Below are 16,695 nucleotides of genomic sequence, written 5' to 3' on the forward strand. Positions count from 1 at the left end.
TAAGCCAGGTGGTTTGTTGTAGCCACTACCCATGGAATAGTATATATGTGGTAGTGGATAGACTCACCAAGGCAACCCATTTCATTCCAACCAAGACCTAGTTTACTGCCTCTTAAGTGGCTAATCAGTTCATGGAGTAGATTTTTGGACTACATGGATTACCACAGGTAATTGTTCATGATAGAGACTCAAAGTTCATGAGTAACTTTTGTCGGGCGGTATTCACATCTATGGGCACTAAATTGGCTCCATCTATGGCCTATTATCCACAAACTGATGGATAGACAGAAAGGGTTATAAATGGTTGGAGACTTATCTTCTCCATTTCTGCTATGATGTCCAAAATTCATGGGATTCTTGGTTACACTTGGCTGAGTTTGCCTATAACAACTCTACTCATGCTAGCATTGGAGTTTCACCCTTTGAGGCTATATATGGCTATAAGGTGCACTTGCCCACAATCATCTTTAATGAAAGAATTAATCCTCATGGGAAAGAAGAGTTAGAAAGAATGCAAACCCTTCTTCAGCAATGTAAGATGAATTCAAGAAAGCTCAAGACCAAATGAAGATGTATGGTGATGAGAAGAGTCGGCCTTTAGAGTTTCAAGAAGGAGAGTTGGTCTTATTGAAGGTGCCCAAGTCTAGGTATTCCACTTTAAAAGATGGATCTAGTAACAAGCTTGCTCACAGATTTTATGGACCCTATCAGATCCTAAAGTGCATTGGAGACTTGGCATACAGATTAGAGTTGCCCTCTTCTACAAAGATTCATAACATCTTCCATGTTAGTCAGCTCAAGCCTTTCTATGTTGATCCATTTGATACAATTGATGAGCTACCACGTATTGATGAAGAAGGTCTTATTCAGTACATCCTAGAGGCTATCATAGGTCAGCGTGAGAAGAAGCTTGGATCTCATTCTATCATGGAATATTTGATCAAATGGAGAGGTTTACCATTTGAGGAAGCTTCTTGGAGGCCTGATTCTATATTGGATAAGTTTTCTTTCTTAACGGATACATTAGTGGTTGAAGCTTATTGACTATGGAGCTAGTTTTGGTACACAACACACTATTTTAAAATAGTTTTTATTGTGCCTAATTTTCAGAATTCAGCCACCTACATAGGGTCAAAGTACTATTCAAGAGCTATGTTTTGGCATGTGGTAGACCTCATTTGGACACTTCTACTAGAAGTTATGGCAGATTTAGTCCAGTAGGGTCTGTTTATACATCAAGCTGGGATGGAATTGTGTGAGATGGTGTATTATCCACATTCACAATTGCGTTTATATTCTCACACTCCTTGTTCCAAAATATTATCTCTTCGAGGCCATTGCAAGTAGCCAATCTGCATACATTAGCTTCTCAAACTTTGACGATCTTGATTAGAAGCCTCAAGCGACTAGGGAAATCCCTTATGAGATGGAAATATTGCAGACAGAAGAAAGGCCATTCCACAAGTGAAATAGGGCGAAGATTCTATAAGCCAAAGTAGTACCTCTTGCGGTGGTTGATGATGAGCTCCTCTTGCTCTTCTTCTTCTCTCACACACACACACTCTCTCTCTCTCTCTTCTTTCACTCTCTCTTCTCCCCTTCTCCTCCTACCTTTCTCCTTTCTTCTATTCTTTTCCTCTCCTCTTGTTGCTCTTCTTCTTCTCATTCTCTCTCTCCCCTTCTTTCACTCTCTTGCTCTTTATTCTCCTCTTCTCTTCATCTATCTCTTCCTCCCTTCTTCTCTTCTCCTCTTCTCCTCCCCTATCCTCTTTTTTCTTCCTTTTCTCCTCTTTTCCTCCTTCTCTTCCCTACTTCTCCACCTCTTCTCTTCTCCCCTTCCTTCCTTCCTTCCTTCCTTCCTTCCTTCCTTCCTTCTTCTTCTTCTTCTTCTTCTTCTTCTTCTTCTCTCTCTCTCTCTCTCTCTCTCTCTCTCTCTCTCTCTCTCTCTCTCTCTCTCTCTCTCTCTCTCTCTCTCTCTCTCTCTCTCTCTCTCTCTCTCTCTCTCTCTCTCTCTCTCTCTCTCTCTCTCTCTCTCTCATCAAAAATTGGCGAGTGACAGAAAAGCATTGGTCTAAGCCTTAGGCTAAGGATTTATAGCCTTAGCTCTATTATTGATTTTTTGGATAGTTATAGTTTTCGTGCTATCTCATTCTCATCAATGATCCTCAAAATATAGTGCATAGTGGCCTTGGTGACGATTATGATGGCCACATCACTTGAGTCGAGTAATTCATGGTGAAATTAAGGAGGGGATGGCATCAAGTTGAGGTTGTTTGTTGGTGGTGGCATTTGATTCAATGATGGCTCCTAGTTAATTCAATTTCTTTTCTTTTTATTTTACTAAGGTTTTTAAAACCTTTATTAATTTTCCCCTAAGTCTCCCTTCACGTAATACAGGGATTATTGAGGGCTAGGACACACCTAGAACATCACAAATCCTCACAACTATCGATATTAGAAGTTTTCCTATCTTATTCCATGTACCCCTGAACTATGAGAACATGGAAAAGAAAATACTTTTAAGTAAAGCTTTTAAGTGAGTAACAAAATGTGAGGTTGATTATGTAATGCAATAAATACATATGGTGCTCCTATAACACAACAAATACATATGATGCTCCTAAATTTGAGGATAATTACAACTTTTAGCAAGGGTGATATTGCCGGTCCTCGACATGGAAAAGGCAATAAGTAAATCCTTAACTCAAAAGAGATACCAACTAGTGAGAGAAGTAGGGAAATGCTTGAGGAGTTGCTTCAAGCACACAACAAAGAAAGAGAACCTATCGACATGACCATTCTCCAAACAAAAAATTTGAGGAGTGATGCCAAGGGTACAAGATGAACCTATTAAACTCATAGAAAAGCACCAAAAAAAAAACCCAAACCTTGTTGGCAAAGACATCAATAGAGACCTAGTATGAAGCGATGGATTCCTCAATCCCTTTTGCTTGTTCAATAGTACTATGCAGGAAATCGTTGGTTGTGGTTGCTCAAACCACTTGCAAGGCCACCTCTATCCCCTCACACACAAGTGCCTTCTTAGTGGAAGAAAAACAAACTTAAACATAAAAAATAAAGCCTAAAAAGGAATAATTGAGGGAGGCAACACTCATTGACATTCCCATGTTAAGCCATCCCACAATCAAATAGAACAAAGCCCCAAATCCAACAACTAAGCGAGAACAATTACCAACATCCATAGTTAATACACCTAACAAAGAAGAGACAATTGAAAGGCTCAACTCTTCAAAACATTACGCAAGTGAATCATCAAAGTCTAACAACATTACTCTCAACATGACCTAGGGAAGCCCCACTAGAAGACAAAAGGAAAGGAGATTCCTAATGAGTAGCTCCATGATATAGTTTCCAAACCCATTGAGTGCATAGAATCTCCTAAGTGCACACCTTCATTATCCAAGAGAAAGAAAAGAAACCAAAAGAAGCAACAACAACAGCAAACAACTGCTACACAAAAGCTATAAAAAAGGAGTCTAGGAAGTAGAGTGTGAGAAGTTGATAGCCATGACACCCAATCTATAAACATATACATTCCAGCTTCTCCCAAAAATATTAAGCCAATGAATGCTTCCAAAGGTTCCAAGGATTCAAAAAAACAAGTACTTTCAACTATTGCAAATAAGTCTCTATCCATTGATATAACAAAGCACATGATGTCCAATCAAGTGTGGAAACTAAACGATCACAACCATTAATTGTGACTACACTTGTCATATCCAATAAGGATCAAGAGGTGGTAGCCCCATAGAGCCTCAAGATAAACATAAGAACCCCAAAAGCATAACCAATCCTATGCTCCTTCAATCTTGCCTATCTTGCCCTAAACCTCTTGCCATGTTAAAGCCTAGAATAATGATCAGAACCCTAAAAGAAATGATAGCATAGTAAGCTCACTTAGAAAATATAAATACCACTGAGTGTCTCACAAAATTGGATGCTAGGTTGAAGTTGCTCATAAATATGTATATCCATGCCGAAACGAGCATGTTGTCCAAAGAACATGAGGAATACCTAGGATATCCACTAACTTGGGAGGAGCAAGAACATCTTGGTGAGTACTAGGATAGGCTTCTAGACAATCTTCTCCAACACATCTCAAATGAGGAAGTTGATGAGTGCCGGTTAATGATTATATTTAATGAAGCACTTTGTCACCACAACTTCTCTAAGATAAAGGACTTAAAATAGAAAGTTGAGGGTTGAAGCCGATTCTAGGAATGTTGATTTAATAATTGAGCTTTGATGACTGAACTTGAATGTCTAACTTAGAGGAATGACAAGTATGACAATCTCAAAGAGACCCAACCTATATAGCCTCTACTTTCTTTCACATACTAGCTACTATTCTAGGTATGGCCTTAGCAAAACCCATCCTAGAGTATCCCTTGCTGCTCAACAAAATTATAATGGAAGAGGAGTTGCATATTGCTAGTAGACTAGGACAAGGAATAGTACTAGTCAATCTTGCACAATATTTATCCTTCTTAGTAAAGTTCCCACAACTCTTGGAAGCTTACACTACACTAGAGTATAATCTTGAGTTCTACAATTGGGCTTTAGCATCTCGGAGTGACATGGATTCGTAGATTGTAAATGTGTACATAAATTAAACATGTTTTCAATAATTATGTACAGATCAAAGTAAATAGGGAAAAAAACCCACACATCCTACAAGCAATGACTATCAAGCAACAATAACTAGAACCAAGCTCAACAAAAACTGAACTCAAGTAAGTAGTACTTCTTTTGCCAAAGCCCAATTCATGAAATTTGAAGCACATCCACTACATGTGCTCTCATATTTTCATCAAGTGAATGTAGGACTATACATGTGATTATAGGGTGGATCAAATGTTCAAAGCCACCAAGGACTACCATTCCTTGGAAGGAGTACCAAAAGCACCACAGAGAGCAATAAACTAGAACCAAGCTCCAACAAAAATCAAACTCAAGTAAGCGGTACTTCTTTTGCCAAATCCCAATTCATGGAATTTGAAGGACGTCAACTATATGTGCTCTCATATTTTTATCAAGTGAATGTAGGACTATACATGTGATTACAAGGTGGATCAAATATTCAAAGCCACAAAGGACTACCATTCGCTAGAAGGATTACCAAATGCACCACAAAGCAATGAAGGCCTACATGGAACATCTTACTAGAAGAGACTTTAAAGATCACATTTGCAAATATCATACTCCATATACAAGTATGCCTCCATAAGCATTCTCTCATATATTCTTTCTTTCCATGAAGAAGGGACAATACAAGAAGACAAGCTTCAATTAATGGTGCAAGTTCTATCATCAACCAAGCCTCAATCTCTAGGATACCCTACCTTGAGTCCCAAGAACCGCTCTATTATTACATCAAATGTATTACCCCTCCTTTAAGAGCTTCCTTAAATCTCTTGGTCTTGCCATTCTATTCCTCTCACCGAGACTGGGAAGTCCTTCTATACTCCATTGTAATCCAAAAAAGAATTTTAAAAAAGAAGAAAACAAAAAGAGAAATGCACATACACAAACATGCATCGCATCTAAGGGTCTTAAGCTAGGTATGCCTAGTGGCCTCGGTTGGTTGGCTCCATCCCTAACCTCCTAGCCCTACTTAGATCTATTTCCTTGAGCCACCCATACAAGTTCTTCCAATTATTTTCAATATCTCATGGCTCTAACAACAATATAGGAAGCATGACAATCGACAAGTCAATTAGGTATTGCTCAATGCTATAGTCCTACTCAACATTGTAGTCTCTATTCATTAAAAGGAACATTTTTCATCACACTCATGATTGTGAATTCCATGGTCTCACAACACTTTGATATCCTTCTCATGGTATCCCGTTGACTTCTCTATCCCTCAACAATGATAATACTTCCCATCACTTAACCATCACAACTAGTATCCTACTTTATCGAATCAACAAAAAAAAGCCATTATGTTATCTTCTAACTATATAATACCCTATATAAGCACATGCACTCACATAGTAAATGCACCATAAAGTATGGAACAACACTCTAGCTTTTGCTTCAAGCTTGTTGACTCGTCTCCCAATCCACCCATATGTCCTATGCGTGCAAAACAAACTAGCACCCCCCTAAGGAGGGAGCATGAGAGGTTTTCCCTTACAACCAAGTAGAATTGAATCTGACACCTTGCAATTTCTACTCAATTTAACAACCTCCATGGTGACCACCTTTAACCATTCCATTTAATTTCAAACAATCCCCTAAACCAAAAGATCCCAATCCCATGATTTGAATCTAATCCAATTACCACTTCTTGCTTGACATCTAATGCACCAAACAACTCCAATTCCAACAGTCACCTCTCCCAACAACTTCAATATCCAAATTGAGCTCCAATAACAAGCACAACTCTCCTCACAAAGATCCCACAACTATCCCTGCCATTCATCATCTTCAATGCAAGAGGAAGTATGCTATCTCTAACAAAGAGTGCCATGGGACTTGCACTCATTCGGCTAGGAGGGGTGATAATGTTAACCCCATTAAACGGAAAGATTGTAGAACAACAAAGCAATTTGGAAAAGGAAGACAAAGGTGCAAAAGAAAAGAGAAGTGCAAATCAAGTGAAGGGTGCAATCCATGCAATATTTTTTCATCAATATCCCTAGCCATATAGTTGATTGTAATATTATATTGAGAGTTAGCATAGCACTTGTGCAAGTTGTAAAATTTTCTACCAAAAAGAACACCCATAATACCTCATGTGTATCTTAGGGTCAAGCTAATTGCCACCAAATAACAACTTGTCCTTGATGCTCTCATTGACAAAGCTTTAGATTATAACATCATTGACCATAGCTCCTCAAGTTGTAAAGAAATGAACTACATCCAAAAGGAAGAGTAGACCTCAAGGCATATAATCAAAAGTGTCAATGGAGAGCTACCAAGCCCTAATGGATTTCCAAAGTGTTGTTGCTACTCAAGGGTTCTATGTGGAAATTTGATGGATTTGGTTGCCTAAACTACCTACACAGCCACCTCCATTGAGCGTGCCCCAAGTCCCATCAATAATTGAAGAGAAGGAGAAAGAAATCCAAACATGGATCTATGTAAAGTAGTACTGAGAAAAATGAGGAGACAAAACGAAACACAATTAAGACTGAAAAGCTAGTCTTAGATATTGAATGGCTACTTCTTAACTATCAAGAAAAGACACCTAAGCCTACATTTCAAGAAGTGCAACTGCTTCAAATAGCTACTAACCCACATAGGCAACCCGTGGTCTTTGAGAGGCCATCAATTGAAGAGGTGAACACCAAGCAATCACTCCCTAGTGATGTTATGCAAGATGAAGGAGAAATTCTAAGGAAGGGTATGATAAAGCCCTTAAGTGTTGACAAAACAACCACTTGAGATAGTTTTTGGTACATCCAAAGATCTAAAGTCTCCCAAAAATAAGAATCATTGTCACCTAAGTTGAAATAGAAAATTCAATAGCAATAACCTTGTGCAGCTAAAATGAAGGACTTCTAACTGAAAGACATGTATTTCTCAATCCAAGAAAATATAAGAAATACTCAAAAGATCATAGCAATATCTCAGTTCAATGTGCTACTCATGGAAAAAGGAAGACATAGCTAAGAACAAGAAGAAAACTTACAAATAGCTACATGAAATGCACCTCATGCATGGTGACCATGGAAACGTGCCACCATGAAGGGAAGAGAATCCTAAAAGCTCCACAAGTAGATTTGCAAATGGTTAGAAAAAGATTGAAAGATGTGCACTAAGCCTAGGTTTTTCCATTTTATACTAAACCCTAATACTTTGATTTAGTATAATTGATATGCCTAGTACAAGGGTAAAAATTGCTTCATTATAGACCATCCCTTTCCAAAGTAGTTTTGTCCTCAAAATTGAAGATCAAGTATAATTTACAATGAATATGTAAAAGAAACTCTTGTCATGTGGGTCTTTTGCTAATGCGTACTTTTACTAAATACATGATCGTTTATATGGGCAATCCATACTCATGTTGCCTGCCCAATGGAACTTTGCTCATAGCCATGATCATTTGCAAGATACTACCCATATACAAAAGAAGAGGTGATGACCATGTGAATAAGCATGCCATGATCATGGTACTATCCATAACCATAACCATAACCATAACCATGTTGCTTGTATGATGTCTATTGATAAGAAAATGTTTCCCTTCATAGGGAGAATGTTGATCATGAGGTTGATATCCATGCCTTACATGTGCTTCATAATCTTCATGAATGAATCTATGGGGATAATTTGATTGATTCATTAGCCTTGCATCATTAGTAGGCTGAGTATTTGGTAATATTCCATCCCAATTCTTAAATGTATCTATCAATTTTCTTATTGCTTGATCAAACTTGGAATCCCAATCATCTATTAGAGTGGAGTATAATCTGGGCTATCAATCAAAGAATAGGTAATATCTTTGGTTATTTCTCCAAACCAAGTGATGCATGGCTTCAAAAAAAAGCTTAAGCAATAGGAAAAAGGCATATTTAAAACCACTTCATTCCAAGACTGGCAACTTTATAAACTAACATAAAATATGTAGAACTCTACTTGCCTTGGTACAAGCAAGTTGGCCTTTGAATCTTGGAATGCTATCATGCATCACATTATACTACCAACTTAGGTTGTTATTCTAGGTAAATTGAGATGCTTGAGAGCATTGTATTCAACTTTCAAAATATTGGAGGAGTAAAGCACCTTGAAAACATGTAACTAAATATTCTATATTGTATATCAACATAGATTCACACGTGCTATCCTAAAAACATGCATAGAATTTAATGCTTGCAGTGTATCCTGATAATGGTCCACTTGCAGACCCTTAGGATATATCAACAGTAGAGCCAGATTAGCATCCTATTTTATGAGTTGCATCTATCTGAAATCTTCCATCAATTTGAGGCTTCTTTCGAGGATCCAAGTATACAATCGTCTTTGACTTTCATGATTCACCAATCTAGTGAATCAAAAGTTTCTTCTTTTACTTCTAAGCTGAAACCCACATAGACCCTTTGGCTATAACAAAACTTGTCACTTCTATCAAGGCATAGGCCTCTTGTGCATCGTACTCACTAAAGGATGCAAACTTTAGCACCAAAAGTACACTGAATCCATTGATTCACAAGTCTTATTCTTCTAAACTAGAAGCTCTAGAGCATTTGAAGCCTAAGCCCATCAAGAGATATATTAAGAAGAAGTTAGAAAATATGGGACAACATGATGATCAATTGATGACTAAGAGTCCTAAGGAACTATATGTAATAATGACATCAGTTTCTCAAGCATATATTTTCTTGGTGACACAAGAACCCTTATGAGAGAACATAAGCAACTCTTAGAATTATCATATGTTCATGCTAACATTGGAGTCCCTATTATTGAAGAACATAAGCAACACTTATAATTATCATTGACATAGGTAGAACAAGAGTCCATCTACTTGTGTTATCCAACAATCATCACAAATATCATGAACTACATATCCAGAGCTTAGCGAAAGGAGTTTCACTTAATTCCCTCATTCTATTTTAGTCATTATGAAATCAACAAAGATAAACTTAAAGCATTGGCACATAAGGGAGAAGGAAAAAAATGTGTTTGAATAGAAATGATATTCTACCCTTTGTTTAGCAACTCAAATTGGCTATTAAGACTAATGACCATTGCTAAGTAAAGAAGGGTGCTTTAGACTTCAATGCATTTTCCTACATATGTAGCTTCTACTTCTCTCAAAGTGCTTGCAACTATATGAGATTTTAAGCTCCTTGAATTGGTCCATAGCTACCCTCTATTAGATAAACTTCTCATCGAAAAATAACTACATGTTGCCAATATAATAGGCCAAGGGAATGTTGTACTTGGTGTTACTGCTAATGCATTCTTATTTCTCATCACAACACCACCACTCCTTGATAACTATTCTCCACTTCAATGCAATCCTAACTTCTTCAATTGGTTTATTTCAAGATTGAGTGACACAAATCCAGATCTTTCCTCTACTTCTACTACCATGTAGAATGAATCTTCCTTGAATGAGATGCAATAGAGTAATGTATATAAATCTTCTACTAACAAGGATACATTAGTAGAAAGTAGTGCACTTGAGACTTCAAACCCTACGCATGAAGCTATCAAAGTCCCTACTAAGTGTACTCACCAATTAGACCAAGTTGAGCTGACTGAATCCCAAAATACTTCAAAGAAGATTGCTCGAACTCACTTGTAGATTATTGCTACAAAACTTGATATGCCTGGTCATATAAAAAGATGGTTCTATTACAAAAGAAACACGATCTGATACCATTGGTCCTTCCCATCCACCACCAAGCATGCCAAAGTTAAGAGAAGAAGATGGAGAAGAAGAAAGAGAGAAAGAAGATGGAAAAGAGCTTCATCTCGTTGGATCCCTCACTCTCACAATCTCACAACCTCAATGCAACTCCAAACTCGATGCTCTTATAATGAATGGGAAGAAGAAGAAGAAAAGCAAGAAGAGGATGTAGAGCTTCATTTTTCCTCAGTCCCTCATGCACATGTCACTCTCTTTGTCCCTCACTCTCAATAATGGAAACAAGATGATAGAATAGAAGTAAATGAAAAGCTTCAATAGTTGCACTTATAGAGCTTCCACAACATGGACGCATTAAAAAGGTAACTACAATTGACACGTCCCACACTTTTATAGAGCAAATTTATGGTTACGATTAGGACCCTTCTCTAGGATGGTACCCCATTTTCATTTTACGGTTTCCACAACTATGAATTAGGATTTGTAGCCTCTTTTTAGTGTGTCCTACCCACTTTGTGCAAAACACACAATAATTACAATTGCAAAAAATACAATTGTAGGAGATGATATAGTGTGCATGGAAGTGAGCCTAGTGACTCTCACAAAATAATACAACCATGACAAAGTCATGTCCATGAAGTACCACAAGTGCCTAAACATAACATACTAAAGTTATGAAAAATGATATTCTTTCAAAAATAATGCCAGCACTTGTGTTTGATCTTGCATAGTTATCTTTGACTACCTTTGACTTTGGCCTTCACAAAAGACTATTAACAGTAAACTTGCAAAGTTGCTCTTCGATGTTTAGGATGAAGGAAAAAAGGAGATTACTTGGTTAGGCTTGAAGCATAGACTCACAATCTTCTCATGCGATAAGATAGTAAGAAGGCTTGGAGGATGCTCTAAGAAAAAGGGTATTTCATCCCAAACATGACACTTGAAACATGGCACAAGTATGCTACAACCTTATATGACATATTGGGACAACCCCAATTACCACATGTAGTGACATCTAAGCATCTTTAAACATAAGATGGTTGTGAATGCCATTGATACATTGCATGAAAAAAGAGCATGAGACAATGATAGGCTAGTAGTTGAACACTATTCATATGCACATGATGTATTAGCCCTTGCATTCACACGTTCAACAGGGCCATCTATGAGGGATTCCCAAACTGTTGGACTGATCATACTATTATACCATTCTTTGCTAAGAGTGAAGATCTCATCCTCTCTAGTAACTACCACACCATCATGATCAACCAAGATTTATGGTTCCATTATTGAGCATGAGTTGAGTCTTTGTTAGAAAAACATTGATATGGAGCTGTAGTGCAAGTTGGTTTTTGGAAGGGATACAGTACCTTGAACTATGTACTTACACTTAGGGCTCTCATCGAGGAGGAAAAAGCACATATGAATAGAATATATATATTTAGGAGTAAATTTCAAAGGACCACAATTCTCCATGTCAGAAGTAGTTGCATCATTAGGGGCGCTTGAGAGACAATGTGCACATACTATGGGGACCTAGTCTTTATGACACTAGGAAAGAGCCATTTATAACATTTGTGGATTAGAGAGAGAGAGTTTTATGAAGAGACCATTAGTCATGATGATAACACATAAATAGTACCACATGAGATTATTAGAGTAGAGTTGGTTGCTACACCTATGGTCATAGAGGCCCTTCTCTAAGTAGTTATACTTCTTCAAAGATTATGGGAGTCCCCCCAAATAGTTTGGCACTCACAAGCTGAAGATAATTGGCTACAGAGGGAGACACATAATGTTGGTATGCCTAGATATTCACATGGTTGAACTTACATGGGATGAGGATAGATGCACTCCCACCATTTGTCTATAGCCTTGATTGTCCTCATCTTAGACTATGTTTCCCAGAGTTAGATTGACTTTTGACAAAACCAACATTTAGTAGCTTGTCAATTTCCTCCTTTATCTACTTGGCATAGTTTGGATTCATACAATACCTCCTTTGAATGTTTGGCTTAATCTCCTTCTTTAGGTTCATCTAGTGCTAACACATAGTTGGTTCAAATCCCTTCATATCCATGTATTCCCAAGCAAAAATTTCCTGAAATTCTTTGTATAATTCCACCAACTTTTGCTTAAATGTCTCGTTCACATGTAGACTAACCTTTATAGGATTTGGGTTATTCTCTGTATTCAATGTAACTTCTTGAACTTCATCTTTGATCACTCTTGGTGAATGCATCATACATCTGCTCAGCTTGAATAGTAGCTTTCTAGCTCACCTCCTCTTGTAGTCTCTCATAGTTTAGCTCATCCTTTGATACAATCCTACTTTCTTAAATTCCTCACTACTGTATCTTTTCCTACATGTCCTAATTGCATGCATTCTTGAGATCTTTATTCCCCCCATACTCAACTTATATAGTGAGAACTTGGTAATCCATTACCTCATCCTAAGTTGCAACCACTACATGGCATTCCAATGCTTGTTGGTAGCCAACTGCTTCATTAAATGCTTTCTATTGTTGCACTCTAATTTTTATCAATAACTTCTCCTTGAACCCAATGTTCATAATATGGTCAGACATGCCAACTAGACTACCTTCCCAAGCTATAAAAGAAAGACCCCTTCAAAGCCATTGTAAATCTATCTTTCACCCAGTCAGAGTTCTTTCAGCTAGCCTTAAGCTCTTCGCCTATCATCTTTTTGGATTGCCATCTAAGCTTCACAGTGGAAGCGCACAAATGGACAAATCCATCTTTGTATCAGTTCATTTGAAATTAAAGCAATTTTTCTTCCTATTATATTTGCTATTTATTCTCTACTCCGTGCTCAAATTATGTCCATTGCAGCAATTCAAGCCTGCTTTTCACTATTATTTTTCATGTTTTTTTCCTTTCAAACTCCTGTTGTTCGCTTTTCCTATATTCATTTTTTCTTCTATGCATGGCTGCAACTTGTTTTGACCATAGCTTTCACATACAATCTCAAAAAGGGGTCATTTGGATACTCAAATCAAAGCCAACAAACATGATTGACAAGCCAACCCGAAGAAAATTGTGAAAACCCATTCTCAATAGTTGAAAAATCTGCTATTGTATAAGCACATCACTTTCTGCTATTTTTTAGCTTGGAAGACTGGTAGTATTCAAAATAAGTCCTAGCATACTAGTAATGGTCTCTAATAATTTAAGTTTGGTCACTTACATGTTTGGCATATGAACTATACTCTATAGCATGTCATTCATTGACTTACTCTTGATACGTCGTATAAATCATTGAATAACTTATCCCATATGCACACACTAAAATCCTGTAACATTGAAGAACTTTTTTATTTTCACACTTTAGACACACAATGTCTCAACATCCACCCCCTCTAAACTTATACATCCTCCGGTATGTGCCACTTACTTTTCTACAAATTCCAAGTCTTCATCATCTTCCATAAGCTGTGAATCTTCTTCTTCTTCAATATCCCACACTACCTCTGCATCTTCAAGCTTTGGCTCTTTATGTTCCTCTAATCTTTTTCTCTTTAATATCTTGATTGATTTACCTGCAACTAGAACCTAAAGCTCTATCCTGTCTAGTTCACACAAGGCAAATGTAGCATTGTCAAATACATACATCACAATGTATAGTCCAAACCACCTCTTGGATGCCTTTTTAAGTGTATTGTGTTGATTATCCAAACTATTATCATATATAAACAACCAATTACCCTCTTCAATAGCCATGGGTCTCAACATGTGTCTCTTATCAAATCTCTCTTTGTTCTTTAGTCTTGCCTCTTTCAGTCTCTACATTGCAACTTTAGTATCTTCTAGTCTCCTCTTTAGTTGTCAAATCCTAAGAGCTAAGAGCAACCTTCTTCCCATGGGATCATCCTCCATGCAGTGGTTAATGTCTCTGTAGGCATCACTTCCTTTTGCCCATATATGAGCTCAACTCTGGCATATAACTTGTGGTGGAACTATATGTGGTATCTCTAAATCTTCCTTTGCAAACCTTTGCTAAGGCCTTCACTATGGGCTAATGCCCTCTCTCACTTTACCCTTTGGACTGTAAACTGAAGTCAATGCTAGATTTATACATTGTCTTGAAAAGAACTCCCTAGCTTATTCTACATCTAACTCTCCTTTGTCTGCATTCACTTTTCCTACACATCCATAGCTATACAAAAGACATATTCGAGAAGAAACTTACATACTATACTAGTATTCTTAGTCCTTAATGCTCTCCCTTCAACTTGGTTAGTTAGATCTTCTCTTACAAGAACTATGTATCGTGTTTGCCACAACCCCACATGCATAGTAATAAGGTCAACAACCCATTTATACTACATGCATAAATTATATGTAGGGTGTAATTCATCTTTGTGCCATATCGGAGAGTACGTCATCTTGCACTCTTTGCAAGACTCTACAAACTCGAATACATCCCTATAAATTCCCTTTCACCAATAGCGCTCTTTAACCTTCTTAAATGTAGGTTTTACTCCTCTATGTCTTGCCCACAATCTTTCATAGAAATCCTTCATAACATGAACCTATGTTTCTCTATCATAGACTATCCTCAAAGGTGATCATCTTTTCTTCTTTGGATTCTTCCATAAGAAACCATCTTTTAGGAAGTAGCCATAAGCCTTATTCTAATCCTCTTGAATTTTGTCTCTATCCATTCATTTCTCTTGGTTAATATACTTAGGTACTAGTCAATTTATAGCCATTCACCCTCATACAATTCTTTTGCAAAAGGTTTTGTAGAAAATAATTGGCATTCATGATTGACTATGGTGGCTAAAATTTCACTTGTCATCCTCTACTGTCATACCCTTTTCATCCTCATATCTAGCTCTAGATAACATATTTGTTCTATCAGCTTCTCTTTAGCTACAATATGTTTGACTTTGGATCTCATTGACTTTATATAAGCAATCCATCTTAACATTGCTATATTCGAAGAGCAACTAGTAATCATGCCTAATAGAGGTAAACAATTTGTCTCTACTATCACTAAAGCATTGATGAAGTACTCTTTGTCGCAATTCAATGCAGTCACAACACTCCATAGCTCTCTCTTGATTTGTGGGTATCTCCTTTATCTTTCATTTAAAACTTTTTGCACCAAAGCTTACTACATTTTTGTTCCCTTCATCATCATCTTGTCCTATAGCCCAACCAATTCCACTTGGACTAGTGCCACTGTAATAATGATAAGCTTCCCATCTACATACTCTATTTTTCTCAATGTTGGTGTAGTCCTCAAAAGCATATTTTGTTTCCTTATAGCTTTGGTATGCCCCTTGTCCCAAAAGAATTTTTGTCATTTTCTCAAATTGGTACAAGTCATCTACAATATAAGGAAAATGGAAAATCCAGATTAAGTTAAACACACACCTGCTCCAAGAGAGACCTTATGACTTTAGACACTAATGAACATAACTCTTCTATCTTCTCTATTGCATCCACTTTCATAGGAAAAGGCCTTCTTCCATAAGGCCCACACATATGACCCATTATCAATACTTCATTGATGCCAAACACTAATTTTTGACCCGAGAGGGTTAGATTCACTTCCTCTAACCTACTAAGGATTTTCTCACTATCTGATTTATGATCTTTGACAAACTTTTTGCAACTCTATTCATCCAACTCTTCATCCTTCTCTTTCTCTGCACACCTCTTAATGGGCATATCATCCAATAATGGCATAGTTAGACTTGGCATATAATCCCTAAGTACAATATTCATGTCATTCATCATATGAGCCACAAAGTTTGTAGCTCCCTATGGCAATGTACACATATGAACGAAGCCAAGTGGGGTCTTCATTGTAGTCGAATTTCTACTCTCTAAAGAAAGCTAAGACTTGTCATATCATGAGTATAGATTTTCCAAAGAATAGACAGCTCTACCAACAAATGCTTCTACAAATTCATCCACCACTAGTCCTACACCTATATTCCAGATGATCACTTTGTTCACTGACTAGAGATCTTGTATAAACTTGAGTGCACCATTCTTCTTAGGCATTGTGAACCACCTAGTGGAGTATGGTGGAGATAAAGGCTCTAGAATACCCATTATTATTCTTTCGTTTAACAAATCTATGAGTTTAAGTAGGTGAGCCCTAGGTATTGGTATGGGTCGCAAGTTCCAAGTTATGTATGGTATCATAAAAATCACCATGGGTGCTACTATTCTTGGATCTAGAGAACCATCATCCAAAACTTTAGTCTCCATCTTTGCTCTTGATTCTTGCATAGGTAGAACCCTCATCATAACTTTAGTCTCCATATGTGCTACAATAATAAAGGGCTTTCTTAAGATGACTAGGTATGGTG

The sequence above is a fragment of the Lygodium microphyllum genome, chromosome 22 (genome assembly GCF_053477565.2).
Source record: "Lygodium microphyllum isolate KBCC chromosome 22, Lygodium_microphyllum_v1.1.10, whole genome shotgun sequence".
NCBI classification, from domain to species: Eukaryota; Viridiplantae; Streptophyta; class Polypodiopsida; order Schizaeales; family Lygodiaceae; genus Lygodium; species Lygodium microphyllum.